Source organism: Rhineura floridana, chromosome 6 (assembly GCF_030035675.1).
Source record: "Rhineura floridana isolate rRhiFlo1 chromosome 6, rRhiFlo1.hap2, whole genome shotgun sequence".
In the NCBI taxonomy this organism is placed as follows: Eukaryota; Metazoa; Chordata; class Lepidosauria; order Squamata; family Rhineuridae; genus Rhineura; species Rhineura floridana.
In genome coordinates this window covers 145051496-145075697 of record NC_084485.1, presented here as the reverse complement: position 1 = coordinate 145075697, position 24202 = coordinate 145051496, and the positions used below count along the sequence as shown (strand labels likewise).

The window sequence follows — 24202 nt, the reverse complement described above, 5'->3', positions numbered from 1 at the left end:
CCAATTAAGAACAATGCCTTAAAGGGCTAGCAAGACATATTAAGAAGAAACTATTCAGAAATTTAAAAGTTCAGAGAAGAAATATCTTGGTTAAATGCTGAGACTTATCAGCAACTTAGTGATCACAAGGGGGCACGCTAACATTTAATCACACTGACATTCTAGTGATCCATCTGAGACTCTAATGTCTGTTCCTATTGAAAATGGCCAGTTTTGTCAATGACTTCAATAGGTCTGGGATTTGTGCCCAAAATTAAGCTTGCCTGCATCCCATTTAAATCAATGCGATTTAAATGCACGGTTAATCCAGCAAGTCAGCGTCAATAGAACTTGTAGAGCAAAAATGGAACCCTCGGTTACCATTCCAGGCTGTCTAAAATTTTCTTAATATGTTACAGACAGTACCTGTTGGGTAAAGAATTAAGTATCCTTCAGGAAAAGATGCTAGAGTTACTTGATTGCTGAGCTCAGCACTTTAAGACTCCTAATTATAACTGAACTGAAATGTTCACATAAAGAAAAGTGCAGCAAATTTTGGGGTTTCATTTCAGGTTATGAGGAACATTAAAGGAAACCAAGGCCCCCTCCAGACTGGTGTTTTATTGCAGGTGTATTCTGCAACATGTTCTTGACACAGTAACAGTGAATCAGTGGTAGATTTATTCTGCTTTATTCATTGTTCCAATGCTACTACATGGTTGCTGTCTGGAGGGGCTATAGCAGAACAAAAGTGGGACAAAAATTAATATTTTTTGCATAAAGTTACAGGATTTCAGCAGGACTTTATGGGGTGTGCACTAATTGGAAATGTAGCAGAGTGACTGGCCGAAAACATTTGGAAGCACAAACAGTGGGAAAATGGGATCTGATGTGACTGCCCCAATAGCATCATGAGCACAAGTTGTCATGAATGTGCAATAAAAAGAATGTCTGGAGGAGCCCCAAAAGAGTTTCTGTAAGACTAGTGAAACATTTGTAAATATCTAGGTTGTCAACAGATTTTGCCTAATCCAAAATCCAAATTTTAATTTGGAGGTTTCTTCATAGGTGAAAAGCATCTGAGGAACATTATAGGAAGCCAGACGATATCATCTGTTTATCCTGAATACTAACAGTGAATTTATTCACTAAGTGCACATGCTTATTTAACCAATACAACATCCTACATGCACAAGAGAGAGGTATCAGCAGGTTTGGGGAACCCTACGGTTTGTAGAAGTAGAAAAATATTTTAGATTAAAAATCCTTAGGAAGGAAAACCTCCACAGCCCAATGAGGTCTGGACAGGTTACGTGGCCATGGTAGCTGATTATTGGATGAGGGGAAAATAGAGGAAGGGGAAATGGAATGGATTGCATGGCTAGCTAGCTGAAACCCTGAATGTGTGCACTCCAAACTGTAACATTTTGTTGTAGGTTCTACTTGTAAAGTGCCTAATATGCACTAGGCTCTGCACAGAAAAACACACAGAGATCCTTGCCCAAAGAGTCACAACCTAAAAAAAAAATGAGGTCAAAGGAGTAGCACATTGCAAGGAATTTGATTCGCAAAATGTCCCAGGGAGGTTTTCCTCTTTGCACAGATGTTATTCTAGGGCTTTATAGTAATGCTGAGCTAAATTTTCTTCCCCTTTGGGGGAGGATCATTTGTCCCATGCAAAATTTGGTTATTTCAGTGATTGAAAGAAAATTCATAACATTTGGGGGGGAGGTGTGTGAGAGAGAGAAGTGTTGACATACCTTATTGAAATGACATGACAAATATTTCCCCCCTCCTGCTCTTAAACTTTGGGGGGAAAGCCATGGACAAGGCTACTCAGAGCTAGCATGAGGCATTCCAAAAACTATCAGCCCTACTGTGTTTCCTGCAGAAAGTAGGTCAGAATGCCCAGGGGAACATTCAAAAGCAAAAAAAAAAAGCTGTGAACTATTCTTATCATTAATATCCATAGAATCATAAAATAGTAGGGTTAGAAGGGGCCTCTAAGACCATCAAGTCCTACCTCCTGCTCAGTGCAGGAATTCAAGTTAAAGCATATGTGACAGGTGGCTGTACATCTGCCTCTTGAATGCATCCAGCATTAGAGAGTCCACCACCTCCCTTGGTCATTGATTCCATTGTTGTACTGCTCCAACAGAAAGTTTTTCCTGATATTCAGCCAAACTCTGGCTTCCTATAAGTCCATTGTTCCATGTCCTGTGCACTGGGATGATAGATTAGAGATTCTGCCCTCCTCTGTGTGACAATCTTTCAAGTGCTTGAAAAGTGGTATCATATCTCCCCTTGGTCTTCTCTTCTCCAGGTTAAACATGCCCAGTTCTTTCAGTCTCTCCTCATAGGGCTTTGTTTCCAGTCCCCTGATCATCGCCTTCCTCTGAACCTGTCTGCATCCTTCTTGAAGTGTGGTGTCTAGAACTGGATGCAGTATTCAAGATGAGGCCTAACCAGTGCTGAATAGATGGAAACTAGTACTTCATGTGATTGTAAACTATACTTCTGTTAATGCAATACTTCTGTTAATGTGATCTTTTTTACAGCTACATCACACTGTTGGCTCATATTCAGCTTGTGATCAACAGAAATTCCAAGATCCTTCTCACATGTAGTATTGCTGAGCCAGGTATCCCCCATGTTATAACTGTGCATTTGGTTTCTTTTTCTTAGGTGTAGAATTTTGCACTCATCCCTGTTAAAGTTTGCCTCATCCTTTTCCCAAATCCTATTGGATTCTCCCACCCTCCTCCCAGCCATGGGAGAAAGTGAGATCAGCTTGTCAGTTTCACATTAGCAAAGCAAGGAGCAGGCTGGCCAGTCTCATCTTAGCAAAACAAAGATGCAGGCTGGTCACTTTCATCATAGCAAAGCACCTCATTGATTGAAATTAAAGGGAATAGATAGTTATATTCAATGAGGCTTTTTCTTTAAAAAAAAACTGGTTTCAAAAAAAGCTGTGGAAGCTTGCAGCATTCAGGGTCGGTCCACAAAGGCAGAGAACATGCAAACTATCAGAAACTCCGGTGCCAAGTTCAATTTTAAGGAAATTCTCACTCCATCCCTAATTTCATCCTAGCTCAGATGTAAATCCCAGGTTAACAAGCATTGGGCTGCAGGTTTAATTACTTGTAGCTGGACTGACATTTAGAAGAGTGAGATGGAAGCATAACCTTATAATACCCTTTATATTTTGACATCCTTAGACATACAAAACTGAGAAGCAGCTCGCTGGATGGGGTGGAGCAACTCTGCCAGGGAGGGGCAAGGAGGCAGGGAGGTTGCCGTGGTGGAAATGCACCCCACTGACCTGCCAGCTGTTCCTCCCTCCCTCTCCCAGTAAGCTACAACATCCCACCTACTAGGAAGCTAGTGTAGTGGTTCCACGCCACTCAACAAACCACTTCTAATAAAACTGCATCTGTGAGGTGGACATCGGAGATGTGAACACAAGATAAACTATGAACTTCTCTCAGTCCCCACCCCTGTCATCACATTTGCTAAGGGAGGTAGAGTTATGGATGGATGAATCTGTCATGTATTTGGTTTCTCTAAGTTTATAAATCTTAAATTCAGTTTGCCACATTTCCACATCAGTTTGTGATATATATATATTTTTAAAAGTCCTCACAAAAGTTCACCAGCATTTTAGTTTTAATTGCTCTTAATATACATATTTCATATGCAATTTTGTCAAATATCCCCTTTTGCCCAAGCAATTTTCCTATATACTGCATTTTTAAATGTCATTTTAATGATATATGCATTTTTATGCAAAATGTCCCCTAATATATGTATGATTTCACACATTTTGGGGTTAGATGACTGTGTCACGTTTTTTGAAAAAAGTGAAGCCATTACTTAAAAAAAAATTAGCACAGAAATATTTTGTTAAAGGTAAAAGGAAGGATTTCCCTTTAAAACAAAATCAGCCAGCACGTCGATCTCGTGTTGCTCAGTAGCCAGCTTTCCTGGCCTCCCAGGCTTTAATAAATGCCCAGAGGAAGTCGTCATGAAGTTCCTCTCCCAGAAATGTTTTAACTGAAAACAGACACACTGCCATTTTACAAGGTAAACTCAATCCTCCACCCACCAAAATGCTCAAGAAATGTTCAAGTGACCCACAAACAGAAGTCTGTTACATGGAGCAAGAAAACTTTCAAGAAATTAGGGGAACAGGTTTTGGCATAGCACTGCTTTAATTCTAAATTTCCTCTGTAATTTTAAATAATTTGCATTTTTTTAAACAAAAAAACTCTTTCACTTCCTGCATAGTTGATTCCAAATGGGCTGCTCCTATATGAATACAATGCCTTGCAATTTTCTCTTTCCTCTTCCAGTCATATGACAATTGGCCTGAGTGTTGTGGGTTGTTGTTTTCCTGTGAATATATGGCTAAAAGCATGTCACTTGATACTACTTCGTAGGAAATAATTGTGTTTTTTGTATGCAATCCCGCTATAAGCAGAGTTGCCTTAATTTTCTGCTAGTATAACTTTCACACATTCCTTCTCTTTTATTTCATTAGCTGAATTAGCCAACAATCCTATATGCTGGCTATATCTTAGGTTTCAGTTTGCAGTTCCCTTTTGGTGCATTATAGAATCTGCTTTCCTGGGAGGGGTGGGGAAGAACAATAGTTTGAAAAGGCAGAATGTAATGGTGTGTAGCTATCTTAATAGCTTATGTTTATAATGTTTATATAACATTAATAGGAATAGGTTGCCATCCAGCAGATATTTCAATATATATAAGCCCATTTCATATCAACCTGCCTGTGCTCTGAGATCAGCAGATGAGGCTCTCTTGGTGGTCTATCTTCAGTATGAGGTACATGGCGTGAGGGCCTTTTCAGTGGTAACTCCTCATATGTGAAACTTCCTCCCTGCTGCATTTTGGCAGGCTTCAAGTACAAGATATAATATGTCCATTTTCTGATACTGGAAACTATACTGTATACATATACAAGAAACTATAGCATGTTCTCTATCAAACTGGGCTCTTGTGGGGACTTGTTGGGGGCAGGGGATAAGGGCATCAGAGGAACAGCAGGGCAGAGTGGTGCAACATCAACTGCATAATAGACCCATATCAGAGAAAGACTCTGTAGCTTCAAAGAGATCTATGAATGATGAATAACAAATGTGTATGAAAAGTGCCTGTCTTTAGAACAGGCTGTATTTTAACCTGCTCGCCATTCTTTGCCAGTTCATGTTGCATTGCCAGGTGGCTGTTGTTGTGATATGTGTGATGAATGCTTGTGGACCCTGAAATCATTGTTGCTGTGGGCCTAGGAGATGTAGGGCAAGGGCAAGGTCTTGCAAGAACCAGGCTGGTCCCCATTATCACTTGCCTCTCTGATGGCTTACAGTGCAATCTTATAGGTATCTACTCAGAAGTCCTATTGAGTTCAGCAAGGCTTACTCCCAGAGGTGTGTCGCTATAGGATTGCCCATGTGTTATTACCCATCATGGCAGGTACTGCCACTTAGCAATAAACACATCGTGTACTGAAGACATTTTACATCCTGAGACGGAAGAGCAAATGACAGTCCCTTCCCTAGGTCGAGTAGCATAATACCCAAAGCTATTTTTTTTAATATCCAATTTAACAAAAAAAATAAACACAAAACAAAGAAAGATAAAAAGGGGGAAAGAAAAAAACACAGTGACAAAAACACTGTCAGCTGATATAAAAAATGCAATAACTATCAGTACTTTCGTCTGAAATTAATAATATAAGTCAATACAGAGCCTCCAGTTGTCCAAATAGGTATCTACAAAAGATTGGCATTTATAGTAGTAAATATGTTCAAATATTGCAAGGGCAATGAGGTGCTCAGACCATTGTGTAATAGATGGTGGGTTTTATCCTTCCAGGTTCAAAGTATAATTCTCTCAAAATCCACTTTTGTTTCCTTCCTTTAATTTCTATACTACAAAAATATAATTTAAAAGTACATGAACATCTGCAAATATTAAAGATTTTGCCAATACAAAATTAATACAGACAACAGCTTCTAACCAAAAGGGCTAGCTAAGTTAATTTGGCACTGAAACTGAAAACCTGTTTCATTGGGACCCTAACAACAAGAGCAAATCAACTAACAATTTGCTGCCCTGACATCACGCCCTAAAGCAGCTGCCTGTGGCAATTGCCTCACTCTGCCTAATTGCAGGGACAGCCTGAAAACACCCATCAATCACTCAGTGGTGGTTTAGAAGTTCTTTCTCATCTGCCATTTTCTCAAGGAACCTGTTGAGTGGAGTTAGTGCATTCCTACACACACACACACTCACACACAATGAGGGACATTGCTTCTCTACCTAAAGTATCTGTAAGCTGACATACTGAATTCTCATAAGGAGAATGTACCATATCCAGGGGGGAAATGGGTTTTAATGTAAATGAAATGGGTGGGGCTTCATTCATTTACATACTACAGGAGAGAATATTAAAAATACATTTTGATTAGTAAGTTCCCCAAGCTGTAGACTTGACACCAAAGTTCATGGATGAAAGTTATTTCGTTGCTCATGAACCATCATCATCATCTGTTGTTGTAACTCTATATGAAACTACAACTGTATAGTCATATAAAATGCTGGCTCCATTGGTCTCCAAATAAATCTCTGTGTCAGAAATGGCAATGGAAAAAGTACAAAGTTCTGTATTGAACAAACTAGAGAATAATGAACAGACGGGCCCCACTTATATGGCAGGTTCCGTTCCGGACCCCCGCCGTAAAGCGGAAATCACCGTAAAGTGGAACCCCATTGATTATAAGGGGTGTGTCGCACGAAAATGATGCAAAAATGCCGCAAAATACCGCAAAATCGCAAAAATCGGCTTTAAAAGGGGGAATTAAAGCTGCCGCTTTAGCAGAATGCTGGGAAGCAAAGCACTGGTAAGTGGGGCCCTACTGAACTATGTATTACCAGCTAAGGCTGTAACTGTAACTTGCAATACACACAGAAAGTCCCTAAGTCTCGTGGAAAGCAATGTATAGCTGGATATCTTTTTAGAAGTTTGCTGAGGTTCTTGAAGCATGTGGTTTCAGTTTAGGTTATTTGTCATAGTAAATGAAGTTGTCAAATAAAATGAGTGCTCTAATGTGATTCATGAATTTGAAAATCCTCATTTAGAAATTGCACTGTAATTGCAATATAATTACATTTCTATTACAATCAAACAGAAAATGCCTTAGTTGGGGCTAGTGCAGCCATGAAAATATTTGGAAATATTTACCCCAGTCATTTCTCTCTCTGTGTGTGTGATGTAGTTGTAATTACTAGTACCCCTCTTTTTCTACACTTATCCCTTGCCTTAATACCTAACCACTGTCCAAAGGAGGGACAGGATATTACAGTCTGGGATGCTATCTCAGGCCAACTCTCCATTTCATAGAATCATAGAACAGTAGAGTTGGAAGGGGCCTATAAGGCCATCGAGTCAACACTCTGCTCAATGCAGGAATCCAAGTTAAAGCATACCTGACAGGTGGCTGTCCAGCTGCCTCTTGAAGGCCTCCAGTGTTGGAGAGCCCACCACCTCCCTAGGTCATTGGTTCCATTGTTCTACCTCTCTAGCAGTTAGGACGTTTTTCCTGATGTTCAATAGAAATCTGGCTTCCTGTAACTTGAGCCCATTATTCTGTGTCCTGCACTCTGGGATGATTGAGAAGTGATCCTGGCCCTCTTATGTGTGACAACCTTTCAAGTACTTGAAGAGTGCTATCATATCTCCCCTCAGTCGTCACTTCTCAAGGCTAAACATGCCCAGTTCTTTCAGTCTCTCCTCATAGGGATTTGTTTCCAGACCCCTGATCATCCTTGTTGATCATCCTCTGAACCTGTTCCAGTTAGTCTGCATCCTTCTTAAAGTGTGGTCTCAAGAACTGGATGCAGTACTCAAGATGAGGCCTTTGGTCATGCTGTCTCATCCTATTTTGCTACCCTCTCACTCATGCTAGTGCTGATTAGGCCAGACCAGGGCTACCATTTGACCCCTTGCAATTGTTGTACTTCCTGGAACCATAAAGTTGGATAGCTCAAGTCTAAATATTTGGATTGGGGCCAGACACAAGGAGGGAGGATACAGGACTAATGGAGACTTTGCTAAATGATTCACTGACAGCTGGAACATCCTATACTCGGAAGTGCAACCTCTGCAGTTAGAGCAGTAGGTAATGGGAGTCAGGTAGTCCAATGGATTCCCTGGTAATCCTCTTTGTGAGTCCACTAACAGGGATTCCAATTCACTCCAGGCCTTTCTGCATCTAGTATGTGTATATGTGCCCTTAAGGTATACAAAGAGGCCATTTCACAACCACAACAAACTTTTATCGCTCCCTCTAATAGCAAACTCAGGTGGTGATTATCAACAGAAATGGAGCCCAAAGGAAACAACTGAGAAACAAAAATGAGATATCAACATGCAAGAGATTTCCTGAAGTATGTTTTTTTAAACAAAACACCCTCTAAGGTAGGAAAAGCAAGCAAACAAAGAATAGTTCAATGAGGACTGAGCATGCTCAGTGGCCACGGAATGTTGAGTGTCAACTGGAAAAGAAAAACAGAAAACTGGGAATGGATAAAGAAAGAGAGAGGCTATGTATATACCATACATTGAAAGCACATGACATTCCCCAAAGAATCCTGGGAACAGTAGAGTGCTGGGAATTATAGCTCTGTAAGAGGTAAACTGCAGTCCCCAGGATTCTTTTGGGGGTAGGCATGCAGCCAGAGGGTGGAATGTCCTAATTAGAGAAAATGGCTGACTGTCATACTGGAATACTCCAGTTTGGAGGGGAGAATGCACTACAATATTTTGTTGCAGGTTCCACTTGCCTACATTTATTGCTCAGCCTAAAAGTATAACAACCAGGGAGGGGGGGAGTTTTAAAGTGAAGTAATTTTTAATTAACTTTACAAGTCAGATTGAGGGGAAAACACACATTCGATTAACATCACAACCACATAAGGTATGTACCTTTTTATCTTTTTTCAGTTTTGTATGCATCTACCCTTATACAATCAATTATTTCACCAAATTAAATGATTTGTAGCCCTCTGGGCTGTTCATCTGGCCTTTGTTAATGCCAGTGTGAATAACTTACTCTTTTCCTTCATATAGTTGCTAAAATATTGGAGCAAGTGGGTTCCGTTTTCCCTTTGGTCATGAATTATGATTACCTGTTTAAATACAATTGCAACAGAAGGAGTTCTTGTTTTCGACATTAACTTGGAAGATCACTTGAAAATAGGATTTCAAAACTTTTAGCATGATGTAAATTATGAAACTTCTTAAAAACATGTTTGTAGTTCTCTGAAGAATATTATTTTTACTAAAAGGTCAATCTGTTTGAATCCAAAAGTCAATGTTCACCATGCAGGACTGGGGAACCTCTGGCTCACGGACCTAATTAGGTCCAGCAAGGGTCCCAAGTTGGCCTGCAAGACCATTTTCCCCAAACCACATGCACTTGCCCCACACCTGACATCATATATGATTGAGGCAGGCAGAAACACAGCTGCCAAGAACAATCAACTGATCAGCAGTGACAGCAAGCCCTCTCGGATTGGCTGTGCTACAGAGTTGCTGTTAGGAAACACTGTAGCGCAAGAGACTCTGGGCCAAAGTGGGCTTGCTGTTAGTGACAATCAAACTGACAATCAAAGGATCTTCCTCTGCAGGTGCAGTTTAAGCCAGGCTTGCCAAGAAAAAAACCCACTTTGGGTCACTTGATGCCATTGTGATACCAGATGATTGACATATGAGTGTCCCTGCTCACCTGTCAAAGTAGCCCACGGGGAGTTAGGGGGATGTGTCAAAATGGCCGGCCAGCTGGAAAAGGTTCTCCATTCCTGGTGTAATGTGATGAGGTAGGTTTATTCTGGCCAGCTTGGTATGACTACCTCCCATATTGCAAAGAGCAACATTCCATTTTTGGGGTTCTACAACACTAATTGTTCTTATTTTTTTGGTGAAATCCTTTGCCTTGTTTGGTGTTATTTCCCCTTCTTCCTTTGACTTTCCTATCCATTACCTATTCTACCCTATAGCATGGCTGGCTGGAAATGGAAGAGGAGGTCTTCTTGGCCACACCCAAATTGTGTGATGCTTTGCCTTGGGAAGCTCAGATGACTCCCTCTCTTGCTATCTTGTACTGGTTAGTGAAAACTATTTTTTAAAAAATCCAACAGACCTGTCTTGCTGAGTCGATAATGCTTTTATCTGAAAATTTTGGTTTTAGTCTACTGTGCCTGCGCCTGCTATATTTTGCCTGTTATTATTGTTTTATTATGAAATTGTGATTTTTAAATATTGTAAGCCACCCTAAATAATGTGCATGCATTAGAAAAATGGGGGTAAATAAATAAATTCAGTGTTCTCAGTTGCTCCAGGAAACTTTGCCAAGTTTCTAGTCAGTCTATGGGCCAAACGACACATTAACTGTGAGAATGTTAGTGTCTGTTTTTGGTTAGTAAAATGCTATGGGATGAGGGTGATCAGGATTGGGGTTTTGACACTTGGGGAGGGGGGTTAAAGTTCCCTCATGCTGTGCTCCCAGAAGACTCAATCAAAGCTGCTAGTCACCCCAGAAAGGTAACTGCCACTGATGCTTAAAAGACAGTTTTTGGTTAGGACAGTGGTACAGGATGAAAGGATTAACCCACATACACACACAGACCACACTGGACGTACCAGGGGAAAGTGTGTTCAAACATGGGGAGAAGAATTTTGGAGGCTGTCTTGATCATACAAGATGATTTTTTTCATTTGCGGTTTATGATTCAGAGGTTGTTAGAACACCTGAACATCTGAAAACTGCTTTCTCTTGCACTATGGAACGTGTGAACTCCACTCAGCAGAGATCTGTATTCTGGAATAGAACAGAGGTGTGTCTTGACTGTAATCATCTCCTAGTTTCTCTACTGGCACAACAATGAGTATCTTTTCTTTTTTTCTTTTTGTACAAGTAGGCAAACTGAAAGATTTTTTTTAAAAAAAGTCTTATACAATTGTCAAGGGGGAATGAAATTTATCACTGTGAATTAGAAAGTGATGCTTCAGAGTAATTGACTCTTTTAAAATTAATTTCATTTGGCATTTATTGGCAACCATTTTGATCATGGTGAAATCAATTGGAAATCCTATTCAGGGCCGGCACCAAAGGGCAGCCAGGTCAGGCCCTGGCCAAGGGCCCCTGAAGGGCCCCTCCTTAGGGTGTGGAGGAAGGACTCCCCTTCCACGATCCTCGGCAGGGTCAACTCCTAACCCTGCCACAGATGGCAGAGACAGGTCCCAGTCCACCGTACAGACCGTGCGGGCCAGCAGGGCCTGCCCACTCCACCTACCTCTCCTCCCTTTCTGTGAATGCCCTGTGTGCTGCATGCACAGCTGCCATCAACCAAGATGACCACAGAGGCTTCTCTAAGGGGCTGGTGCCCCTACCACCCCCTTGATTGATGGTGGCGGGGGTATCAGCCCCTTAGAGAATCCTCCGCTGCCATCTCTGTTGATGGCAGTGACAGAAAAAGAGAAGAGGTAGGTGGAGTGGTCCCGCATGGTCTAGGTGGGTGGGAGCAGGGGGCCCGGGGCAGGCTGGCGCCCAATGGCCCAGTCACGGCTGGTGCCAGCCCTGATCCTACTCTACTTACATCATCAGCATTAATACCAAAGTAATTCAGAACTGATTAACTGCATCATTATTTTAAAGGGTTACAGGCTTCTCTAATGCCAGCTGCCTGGCAAGGGACTTGAACTGCAATTCTACAGATACTACAGAAGAGATGCATTCATCTTCCCTTTAAAGACTTCATTAGTTTTTGTCTTCTTTTTTTAATGCTCTGATTTTCAAGGATGGGTTGATCCATTTTAAGGCATTCAGTTTTTTATCCACTCCCTCACATTTGGAACTAGAAATGGCACAGAAATTGGGAACAAATGGTCCTGGTATACACATTTTTCCATTTCATAATACTTTGCTATTTTATGAGTAGGCAGCTCAAATGCCATGTTCCCCTTCCCCCCCCAAAATCATGACCCCATTCATAAACTGAAAATTGGAAATGCCTTTTTGGAAGAAAGGGAGATGCAATTGGGGTTGGAGTTAAATTCAGGGTGGTGAAGGGGGTTAAGATTGCACTGTCAGTCTGCAATCTCCACCTACTGCTTTGTATAATATTTTGCTTGATAAAGAGTTCTAGAGAACTCAAACGCTTGCTCACTATTTTGTGACATTTTGGTTTGTCCAAATAAAGGCATTACCTGACTGTAGTTTTCGTTTTGTTTTCTTGTGGACCAACACAATCACCTTCGGTTTTTAAAGTCAATAGGAAGAGAGGCCAATGCAAGTGCATAAATAAATAATTGCACAGCCAGTTTTTAAAAATCGTGAAAAGTAGGAGGGATACTCTACATTTAGAAACATTATCCTTCTGAATAAAAGTTGCTGTGGAGGACAACCAGCTAGAGAAGGCTGTTGCCGTCATACCTTGCCTTCTAGAAACATCAGGCTGTTTGGAAATAGGTTGCTAGACTAGTTGAATGCTTCTTCTGCTTCGGTAAGACTCTTCCTATGTTCTAGAGAAGGGATGGGGAACCTGTGGCCTCTCAGATGTTACTGGACTCCAACTTCCATTAAACAGCAACAATGTAACCAAATGGAGCTCAGGTGAGCAGCTCCGCCCCACCATACTGCCTACTACTGATTAAAAGGATGAAATAGCAGATAAAGTGAAAGATCTCTGTCCGAGATCCTGGAGAGCTGCTGCCAGTCAGATTTGACAATACTGAGTTAGACTGACAAATAGTCTGAGCTGGAATAAGGCAACTATCTATCCTCAACTACATAGAATGTTGAATATAACAGTGGCAAATAATCTAGTTTTTATTTTTTGTCTTGGTTGAATGGATTATTTGGTCCTGTCCGCACATGCTTCCTTATGGAAAAATACCTATAGAGTAGAGCAGTGGTTCTCAAACTTTTTTGGTTCGCGGCGCACTGTAAAACATATAAAAAATTTCTGGCGCACTTTGTGTACAAAATTAAAAATATATTAATATATTTTAAACTATGAATAAAAATAACAAACTATAGAAAACTATTACCCTATACAAATGGGTTTCTTCTCATTTTTAAAATATACTTTCATAATATTTGAGGCACACCTAGCCACCTCTTAGGGCGCACCAGTGTTCCTGGGTGCACCGTTTGAGAATCACTAGAGTAGAGCATTGAGTGGTGGTAGCTGGAAGAAGGGACAAGTGATTGACACAGAATCTTCTATGTCTATCTACCATTAGTATTCAAGTGCCCTGTAGACATTAAAACAGTAATGTGGGAGCCACTTTCTAATTGGTTTATTCCATGGTGTTGCTGTAATGATTAAAGATCCACCACTACCACAGGGATGGGCAAGTCATGCAAGTCACAATTATTGATCTCCAATCCCAGCCACTATGACTATGTGATAAAAACCTACATCCTTGGCCATGTCTGAATGATGGTGGTCCATGAAGCTTTACGACAGTGCCATGAGATAAACTGAAAGAAATTTAGCTCCCGCACTGCTGCTGCTATAACATCGAAATGCCTCCTTGGAAACAGATGTCTGTAAACTGCATAGGTATGTGGGTATAAATACTTTACTCAATGCAGACTCAGTGCTTGCAAACAAAACTAATGTGGTGGCTATTATTTAGAAATCTCATCAGGCCCAATGGTGTTTCAAAGGCAATTAAATAAATCTATGATTAAGTATAAAATATACCATGCAGCAAGGAAAGGAGACACCTAATCCTGCTACCAGCAAAGATGCTTTTAGGACATGAAGTAACTACAGGAAGATATACCCACATAACTCAAGAATGCAAGCAGCATCTATTTAACTTTTCTACTTTCCTTTTTCTTAAAGGGACAATTTTTGTAAAATGAGCTTCAAATACAATGTAAATAAACATACCACATAATTCTAGCAATGAACTTCAAAGGTAAATGTAAAAGATATGGGAAAATAATACAAGGCAATTGTAAGACATCAAAGGAAAAGCCCGATATTACCATCATAATAGCTGTCCATTTTTTCTCCTTGCTATTTGCATGCATCTCTCTCTAATGCAGCTAATTTGCTCAAACATTTGTTTCAACTTTCTTTCTGGTAGACTATTTCTGACTTTTGCAGTTATAGCATTGATCAGTTGAAAATTTGGGAAGAAACCAGTTCACTAAGACTGTAATACTGTAATAACCCCAATTTAACTCTCAAGAACACATTTCTGAAACATGATCAGGGCCAGTCGTTTCCAGCCTAGATAAGCAACTCTTTGTGTAGTAAAACTGTTCCTGGACTGTACCACTTTGTGCACTATAACACTGGAGAACAGCCAATGGTAAATTTTATGGTGATCACATTTAGGATAGAGTTGAGAAGAATCAACCTACCACAGTTCAGGTTCTGTTCCTCAATGTTGAAGATCAACTGTTCATTATAGAAAATATTCTGCCATTGTTGAAACCATATGCACGTTTTCAAAATGTTGTTTCTCTGTGCCATTTTTCTTCTGTTCCCTCACTGTCCTTGGCTTCATTTGCCCATGCTGCCATTTAGTCCTTTTGGCTTTGGTAATCCAGCCAATAGCACTAAATAGCAGTGTGAAAGACAAGACCAAGGATATTAAGGGCAGAGGAAAAAACCAGAGGAAAATGCTACCAAGAAGCAGCAGGGCTACAAAAGTGTGCTAAGCAACAGTTAAACAATATGAACATTTAGTCAGATACACTTTTTGCCCCAAGTAACCAGCTCAATAGCATTAACAGATAAGTGTGGAGAGTATTCTGCACAGTTCAAGGGAACAGTCCTAGTGAATACTGAATAGTTACCAACTGCTGAGAGGGTAGGTTTTGTCCTAGCACTAATTCTCATTCATTACAATCTTCTGTCTGGCTTGTATTTCCCCCCCCCCCCAAGATTGCTAAAATATTTTACATAAAACATCATTCTGCAAAGAATATAAATCAAAGAACACTATATTTGGGTGCTTTCCCAATCGGGTAATTCGTATTCATTTGTTCTTCACTCCCTCACTGACCCAAATTTCGACTAATTACACACATGAGAACACAACCTATTACACACACGAGAACACCGTGCACATGTCTATCATCCCCCAAGACGTGGTCATTCCATTAAAGCATTGGACTTGGCTTAAACACTGCAGCTTCTGGGGCTGTGAAGTATAGCAGTGTGCAAATTTGATATGGGATTTTGGCCCTTCACTGGTCAAAAGGTTTCACTTGGCATTTCACAGAGACTCTTGTGAGCCTAAAGTCTGGTTTTACTCCACCCAACATTTACAATTTGATTTCAGAGGAAAAGAGATGAATCTACAAATGCATGACCACATGTGACTATATCTCACTCTTATTTATTTTATTTAATAAAATATAACATGTTGAGAAGAATGTAGATGTCAAAACACCTTGATACAGCCTGTAAAAGAACAGCTTGAGAATGAGCTCTAGAGGATAGGAAATAGCTTTATCCCGTACCAGGGTTATGGGAAATAACTTTTTCATGGTTTGACACAGAAAATAACCCAGCATTAATTGTAGCTTTATTGACTATCCCTTCTGCACAGATAGTGCAGATCCAAAGAACTACTTTAGTTGGGCATACCTAGGTAAGACTGGGGATACCTAGTAGAATTTCTCCCTCCCTCCCCCCATTGAACAACAGATGACTATAGTATACCACACACTTTTGGAAGCTGTCTCACTTTCAGATCCAGTTTGTGATGTAGCAGAATAGCAAGAAACCCAAGGGTACAGAACTACTTTCATGGTTGTTTGGATCCAGGCTATAATGAGTTGCTTAATATCGCTCTCAATATTTCATTCCATTTCATCTGTATCCCATGGAACGCAAGGCGGAATAAATAGGGTTCCCAGGAGGTCTCCCAAATAGACACTGATGAGACCCAAACATGCTTAGCTTCAGCAAGATTGTTTTATCATGAGCCTCCATATCATGCCCTGGTATCCACTGCTTTTTGGGAAACGAGTAGAGCATCCTGTTATTTTTCAAAAGGTCAGGGCATTACTCCTGACATCCTCCTGCTAGAAAGCCTCGCATGCTTCTCTTCCTAGTGCAACCAATCGCTTATCTGCATAGGACTGTGGATTCTAAGATGAGACCAATGTGTGTGTTTTTCATGACAAATTAATGATTGTGCATTATTTCCCCTAACCCCCATCCTTCTCTCACAGCCACATGTATGTTGTGAATGTTCATGCTGAATGCAACATATGAGGCACATACAACTGGGCCTGCAGAAGCCTAATAAAGCTCCTGATATTGCTGCCTGCTAAAAAATACAAAAGCAAATATTTCCATGCATCAGTCAGACCAAAACGTGTGTGGTGGGTTGTATTTGGCCTGTAGTTATTCAGGATCTCACGGGGTCTTAGACCTGTTACATTTTTGGGAGCAGGGTCCCTATGTCTCCAGCATCCTATGAGCCCCTTAGCATAAAAAGGGAGTGTGTTATCCATTGATAAGAGAGTCTTCTAACATGCTTCCTTGTCCTTTCCTGCTGTTTGAAGCCAATCAGAGTGAAAGAAGATGAGTCAGCCACTGAGAAGACTCTTCTGAGTAGCTAACACAGGCCTCCCTTTTCATGTTTATTGGCTCCTAGGGAGGTCCGTTGTTGAGGGAGAAGGCATTAACAAGGATCTCATTCTCAACCCAGCAGCAAAAAATAAGGGGGGCACGGCTGTGACAATCATAAAGGGACCATGCACATCTGAACTTGCCACTACACTATTGTTTGTGGGTCACAAGGTTTTTTTTAGGTTTTGTAGTGCTTCAAAAACCTGCAAAACTCTCTTGACTGCAGACAACAGTGGGACAAAGGAAGTGGCTGCATAAGTGGCAAGTAATGGTGGCTCTTCATAGCACTCTCATCTTTCTTAAAAAACATGGTCTATCTCCTGCCTAACGTAGTGGATCTTTAGACCTTGTAAGGATGCACAGATCAGCCTAAGTCCATCCCATTTCAGTTTCACTAGCACTTCATTATAGCTTCATTCCATCCTGCTTTTTTTCATTTTTAAAAAAGAATGCATGAAAAGTTCACATTTGAATTGTATGCATAATTGCATGGATTTTTGTATGCAGTTCCTCTACAATATTTTAATAAGTCATCTTCAACATAAGCCATACTCAAAGTAAACCCACTGAAATTAATAGAAATGACTAATTAAGATTCCTTAATTTTAATGAGTCTACTCTGAGTAAAGTTTATTTGGGTATAGCCCAATGCTTTTCAATGCATTTCCCCATAAAATATGTATTTTTGTATACTGAAACTGCATTGCAAAATCCAGAAAAGTGTGTAATCTGGTCAGGAGTTGTGTTCTGATCAACAAAAATATTTGGAACCCTCAAACTGGGTCAGTCCCCTGCAAAACCAGACTGAACCAATTCTGCCTCCATCCATAATTCCTTGTCCCTGATTTCTGAGGTCCAGCCAGTTTGTAACAGGAGCTGACATCTCTTGTGGATTAGCATAGTACAGCTTTGGATGCCCTTCAAGGACATTTCCATCCTTTATATGGAAATTTGGAGACAACCCTTATTTTCTTGTTAACTCTTGGCCAGTGGCACGTTTCTTGGTTATTCTCACTTATGGTAAAGTGCCATGCTAGCTAAGGGACCTCTGCAGAGCATGCAGGTTTTCAGCAGGAAGAAAACCGAACTGCATAAGAGGAAATGGTCTCATTAAAGTGAAAGGCCACAGGAAATGATGAAGCCCGGAACTCTACAATATAAACTTATCAAACCAGTTCTCCTTTTGGGCAAGGAGCACTTCACAGGAGATGACGCAAGAGTCAGTGTCAAGGGTGGTGGGCACGTAGCACAGATATATGCAGTTTGGCAGCCTATTTCCAAAGCGTTGGTGGCTCATTGCCAGAAATATTATTTATTTATTGAATTTATATACCGCCCCATAGCCAAAGCTCTCTGGGTGGTTTACAACAATATGTTGGATGAAGCTTCCAAGAAAGAGATAAAGGATATCCTTATCCAATATGACAGGGCACTTTTTGCTGCTAATCCTCGTCAGTGTGAATTCAAGAAATTTGGTGGACCTGGTGCTCATGCATGTTACCAGAAGTCTTAAACACTAAAAGAAAATTATGCATTTCAGTCTTTTCAATAAAGATGGAGAAAAGAGCGGAAGAGTCTTGGCCAGTCGTTAAGGATAATGCTCAGTAGTATAGATGGAAGACAATTGATTTTTGTTTGTAATTAGTTGGTTAGGACTAAGAATTTGTGGACCCTACTTCCGGAATTCTTTGGGAGGTTCTGCCCAGGCATCTTGGGATGTCTTCCCTTCTAGGATGCAACTCTCTAAGCAAGAAGCAGTGCCAGGAATTATTTTATTTATTTTTATTTATTTGTTTCATTTTTAAACCGCCCATAGCGAATAGCTCTCTGGGCGGTGTACAAAAAGATTAAAATACAAAATATCATAATAAAAGCAGCCAAACAATAATAAACACATACAGGAACCACAGAAATATAAAAGTAAACACATTAAAATGCCTGGGAGCATAGCCAGGTCTTAACCTGGCGCCGAAAAGATACAAGCGTAGGCGCCAGGCGTATTTCTTCGGGGAGGCTATTCCACAATTCAGGGGCCACTACAGAAAAGGCCCTAGATCGAGTAACTGTCCTCCGGGCTTCCTGATATGTTGGTACCCGGAGGAGGGCCTTAGCTGCTGAGCGAAGTGACCGGGTAGGTTAATAGTGGGAGAGGCGTTCCACAAGATATTGTGGTCCCACGTAATGTCCCACGTAATGTCTCCTTACTCTGGCTGGCTGCCAGTATAAATATGAGGTCATTCAAGTTGTTCCTTAGAATGTCTGCCACTGTCAGGGTGTCCTTCTAGGGAACAATCCGAGTGTTCCCTAATCTAAGTTAAGTTTTCTAAGAGTGATATGTTTTGTGGTCCACGTGGTTGGGTGTGGAATGGGATGCTGACCACCTCCTTGGTATTCCTCCCCCACACCCCTGCAAACAGTCCACTCAATCAGACATTTTAATTGACCTTGGGCAGATTTGTGTGCAACCCTAGCAAGGTGAGTGTTCTCACTAGTATTGATATATTTCCTTTATTAAGATTTCAGTTCTGATTCCCTTTTTCAAACACTTGTTACTCTTGACAGCCTTCGTTGACATGGCAATAATTAACAAGCTCAGATTTAGTCAATACAGGTTCTACTCTTTTGATACTTCAACCTTCTCAATTAACGATGTCTCTAGGCATATCCTCTAGAGCTGTCTGTATCAGATACAGAAAGTAATGGATTGTTGTTTCATTAAGAATTCTAATGTTTAGGCTCATTTTAACCCTAAATTATCCCTGAAGATCTCTGGTAGAGATAATTTAATTTCAAGAGTGGCTGTGCAGGTCAAGAATGTATAAATACAGTTGAACATTTTAAGGACATTGCAGAACAATCCAATATATACAATTTAAGTATCATCCCATGGGAAAAGAACACCACAGGCACAACTAAAGTAGATAAGCATTTTAGCATTGGGCTTTTTTGGGAGGGGGAAGGTAGAGATACTATTTGGAATACAAAATGTTTTGATATAGTTTTCCCGGCTTCCTTAACAATGGGCCTGTACATAATTTTTTTGAAAGGTATAAGAAATGGTGATTAATGACTACTGCGATCATCAGCAACTTTCCTGGAATCATAAAAAGGTAGGATAAGCTCACTAATTACCATTAAGTATAAATGCTCCCAGTTGCTTTGTCTGAATAATTTAACACATGGATCATATGAGTTGTTGTACTGAAGCAGGAGCTCACACTCCTACCTATGTGAGCTGCCTGATGTGCATCTAAATATATCAGCTGACTCCATTGTATAGCATTCTTTTCTCTTTTTTAAGGTCATTTGGAAGTTCTGTTTATGGCATTTGATCTATGATGGTGTTGTTCAAACTTGCCCGCTAGTGTTTGATGCTGTCATCCAGGAGGTGGGGAACCTTTGTCCTTCCAGATAGCCCAACTTCCATCAGCCCTGAACATTGGCCATACTTGCTGGTGCTGATGAGAGCTGGAATCTAACCAAAACTGAAGGGCCACAACTTCCCCATTCCTTCTGTAGTTATCAAATGACTGGGTGGACCAGCACAGAGGGCTTATTGTAAGAGTACATCTGCAAGGGGACAAAGGGGACTTTCAGTTTGCTTGATCACCTCTGGCTGGTACAAGTATTGCTTTTGGAACTAACGAAGCCTTACATATATGAGGGCCACACTAGACATGAAGTGGGAGATAGATGATAGGATGTCCTGGCATTTTCCTTCCTCCCAAAAAAAGCATTTGGGGGGATACGGTTTTGGCCATGATTCAATGGAAGGGAAGTAAATCTTACTCCCTTGCATTATTTTTCCAATGCAAATCTCCCCTCCTCTCCCATATTATACCTTGTCTTCCTCCACAAGAAATAACAACATTTGGAACAATTTCCATCAAAGAAAGATTAAAGAAAGGGGTAACCTACCTCCCCCAGAGTTCTAATCCAATTCAAGGCCCTTCCATGGCCATTTTGGGCAAAAAAAAGGCCTATCAAAACATTGGTTGTTTATTGCAATTGCAGAAACAAAAATGTCTCCTCTTTTTCAACAGAAACCAAAGTGGCTCTACATACAATCTACATATAATCATTTCTCCTATCTTTTTTTTTTACAGGGGGGTGGGGTGGGGGTGAGCTTGTCTAGGATATTGTTTGGTGTTATTAATGTCTGTATATGATGGCATAGTGTTCAGAAACAATATTTTTAATCTCTATGCAACCTATAATATTTTATGGTCATATTTTTGGAAGGGGAGAAAAAATTCAATATAGAATTTTACAAGGCTATCTCATAACAGCTGCTTCTTGCAAGAAATATAAACCTATGTAATATTGTTGAAATTGAGGTGAGAACAATTGCTTCTATGCTGGAGACACGTGATATTTAAAGAACTCTCTCTGAATGTGGTGTGAACTTTGTTTTCATATTGAGTGTCTGTCTCTGCTATACCAGCAATTCAAAGACTGCTATATTATGCTTGCCCTCCTCTATGGAGAAATTCGATTCACTTCCCATTTAAAGGTGAACCTACCTAATTTGGTCTCTGAATCAATACGTGAACCCAGTGGTTGACAGCATGGTGGGGCAGCAGTGCTCACCTGACCTCACGGCAGCTACATCACTGTGGCTTACTGGAAGGGCCGAGGCAGCAGGGGAGGTCAGTGTGATGCAAACACAGCAGAGCCAATCTACTGCTCCTGCTGCTGTGTTTGCACCATGCCAATCTTTCCGCTGCCTCCTCTACTTCTCCTGGTAAGCAACCGCGACTCACAAGTTTGGAGGCCAGGTGAGCACCACCACCCCTCCATGCTGACCACTACTGCATGAACCAAAACACAGCCATCCTTCAAACTTCTTTGAATGTTGAAATGAAGCTCTTCAGCCAACTAATGTGTACAAAAATGCATATACTTTGGTAATGTACACAAAAATGGTAAAAGTGCACACAAATACACATATTAGTGAAAATAACATTAATAATCATTATGTTGGGGAAATTGCTTTGCAAAAATGTGTATATTAGGCAAAATTGCATATAAAATGTGTGAATTAGGAGACATTCACACTAAAATGCTGATGAATTTTCATGAGGACTTTTATTTTTTAAACAGCAAACTGATGTGGAAATGTGACAAATTCACCCATCCCTTCCCTCCCCTTCCTCTCTTACCTAGTTACTAACTAGTTACTAGTTACCTAGTTGCCAACATCTCATTCTCTATTCGGGAAACAGACATCCTATGGTGAATTATTTGAAATGTGATGAAGTTGCTTTTTTATTGTCCTTGGATGTGGGAGAAGAATAGCAAAAGGAAGATGACAAGCCACTGATTGCAACCTATGAGTATTCATTGAATGCTCATCAGATCCCTTTGAGAGTTCCAGAACATTGGCTAGAAATGTTCTTGAAGCCCAAATGAATTTCAAACACTGTTGTACTCACCCATCTCTACAAACAATACAGGAAGCAAGCACCCACCCCAGATAGATATGAGATGAGATGATAGAGATAGAGATGGGGCACCCAAGGCGGAATGGTCAACGCTGAAACACCAGAATAAGGGCTTATCCAAATGGAGCCGGATAATCCACGGTTTCCATATTCGGTTTGTCATCTGATAGTCCTCACTTTGCCTTTTAGTTCGCTCTTTCCCAATTAAAAAAAACCACTTTTTTGCACCCGCACACGCAGCAGTAAGACCCCTACATTCTTTTCGCTTTTTCCAAGCTCCGCCTCTAAAACCTCCCCCTATCAACCAATTGGTCAGCAAAAAAATTACGTATGCTCCTCTCCCCCATTGCAACAAAGCACAATATGGCTGTAAAGGAGTTCTTGCCTCGGAAGGAAAGGCTGCTGGTCGGTTTCACGCCTGCCTTGTTTGTATTTGCGATATTATGCTTAAATAATAAAGGAGGGAAGTTCCATTGTGCTAGCAGGCTTCCACTAGGGCAATGAATTATTTGAATATGCCGCAAACAGGTGTCTTTAGGACTACATTTTTGAACAAAGTCATTTGAAGAGGCACTGTTGCTCCAACTTGTTGAGGGCCTCCCTTTTGCTGAGTCCATTAAAATTAGCTGCTATTAATAAATTACTGTCTAGGGAGTTTGTTTATTTGATTTCTATCCTGCCCTTCCTACCAGGATGGCAAATATCAGTGTTGAAACAGAACAATTTATAATATAATAAAAACATAATCGAAACAGTTTAAAACACTTAAATGCTATCTAAAGACATTTAGAACTTCTATAAACATTTAAAAGCAATCACATACCCTCACAGTTATTAATTTCATGGTTGCCATGGCCATTGTCTTTTAGTTATCAGATGCCTGGGTAAAAAGGAATGTTTTTAGATTCTTCCCAAAAGTCAAGTCAATGAGGGAAACAGACACACCTCACCAGGGGGGGGGGGATTCCACCATAGGGAACCACCATCGAGAAGGCCCACCCTGTCATGGGTCATTCCCAAGTAGGCAGCAGGTGGTGCCACCAACAGGGCCTCCCTTGTCAATTGTAGGGCCTGAGACGGTTAATATTGGAGGATGGTCATAAGTTGTGTTATTTGTGTTAAGGGCTGTGTTACTGTATTGATTCCTTTTATCTGATTTGAGTTTGTTGTAAATTGCTCTGTGACTTCTGCAAAGAATGGTATATCAATCAATCAATCAACCAACCAACACATTAGATGTTTTATATGTTTAAAACTGGTTCATATACATGACAAGGGAGCAGCGCTTGTAAAAATATTAAGGTCTCCCAGTTAATACATCAAAATTATAGACCTTCCTTCTCTCTCTGATCATAAGTCTGACTTGTTTATTTTTCCCATCCCTCCTCTGTCGTATTGTCTTGTAGCTGGACAGTCCATTAGTGAAGCTGAGAAATGGACGTTAAACAGGGGAACAACAGGGAGCTAAATGAACTGTCTTATCTACAGATGCAGTGAAGCATTGCAATGTAATCTACACAGAGATGAACATTTCATTCTAAGAAGACAAGCTTATCTGAGCTGTAACCTGCGAATCCAATTGGTGCCTGTCAGGCCTTCTGTTCTCCATTGTTTTACATCACCATGTCAAACCTTGGGAAAACATTAACATTGCAGAGCAGAATCCCATTAAGAATAAAAATAGCTTCTATAATTAAAAACTATCATCAACATTCATCTTACAAATTTGCCTTTAATCATGCATCTTTATCTGGTGTGCAATGGGATACATTTTTCTCATCTCTTGCTACAGAACAATAGCATGGTCAATGGTATAGACCAGAAAAGGGCCATGTTTTCTATGCTTGAGAGCCTAATCCTGGCAGCGGTCCAAGGGACCAGACTTGCATTCTGTTGCACAAGCTGAGAGGCACAGTGCTACATACATACATTTGACATGTTGCATACAATATTAAAAAGAGAGAAGTAACACTGAAGTGTTAAATGTTTCCATTATTTTATTTTTATGACTGAACCTGGTTCTTTTCCTTGTGAATAAAACGGTGGACTTACATTTTTACCACATTTTGATTAATATTCAGTAGAGGCAA

At 40.5% G+C, this 24202-nt stretch overlaps 1 long non-coding RNA gene and 1 pseudogene across 1 annotated transcript; both read left to right on the top strand.

Moving 5' to 3' along the window:
* Nucleotides 1–10067: 10067 nt before the first annotated feature.
* LOC133386803 (uncharacterized) lies at nucleotides 10068–23694 on the top strand. The gene is made up of 3 exons (XR_009763298.1): nucleotides 10068–10163; nucleotides 19716–19778; nucleotides 23519–23694. It is a non-coding gene; the product is annotated as an uncharacterized LOC133386803 (long non-coding RNA).
* On the top strand, nucleotides 17699–18181 carry LOC133386802 (small ribosomal subunit protein uS9-like; annotated as a pseudogene).
* Nucleotides 23695–24202: the final 508 nt, after the last annotated feature.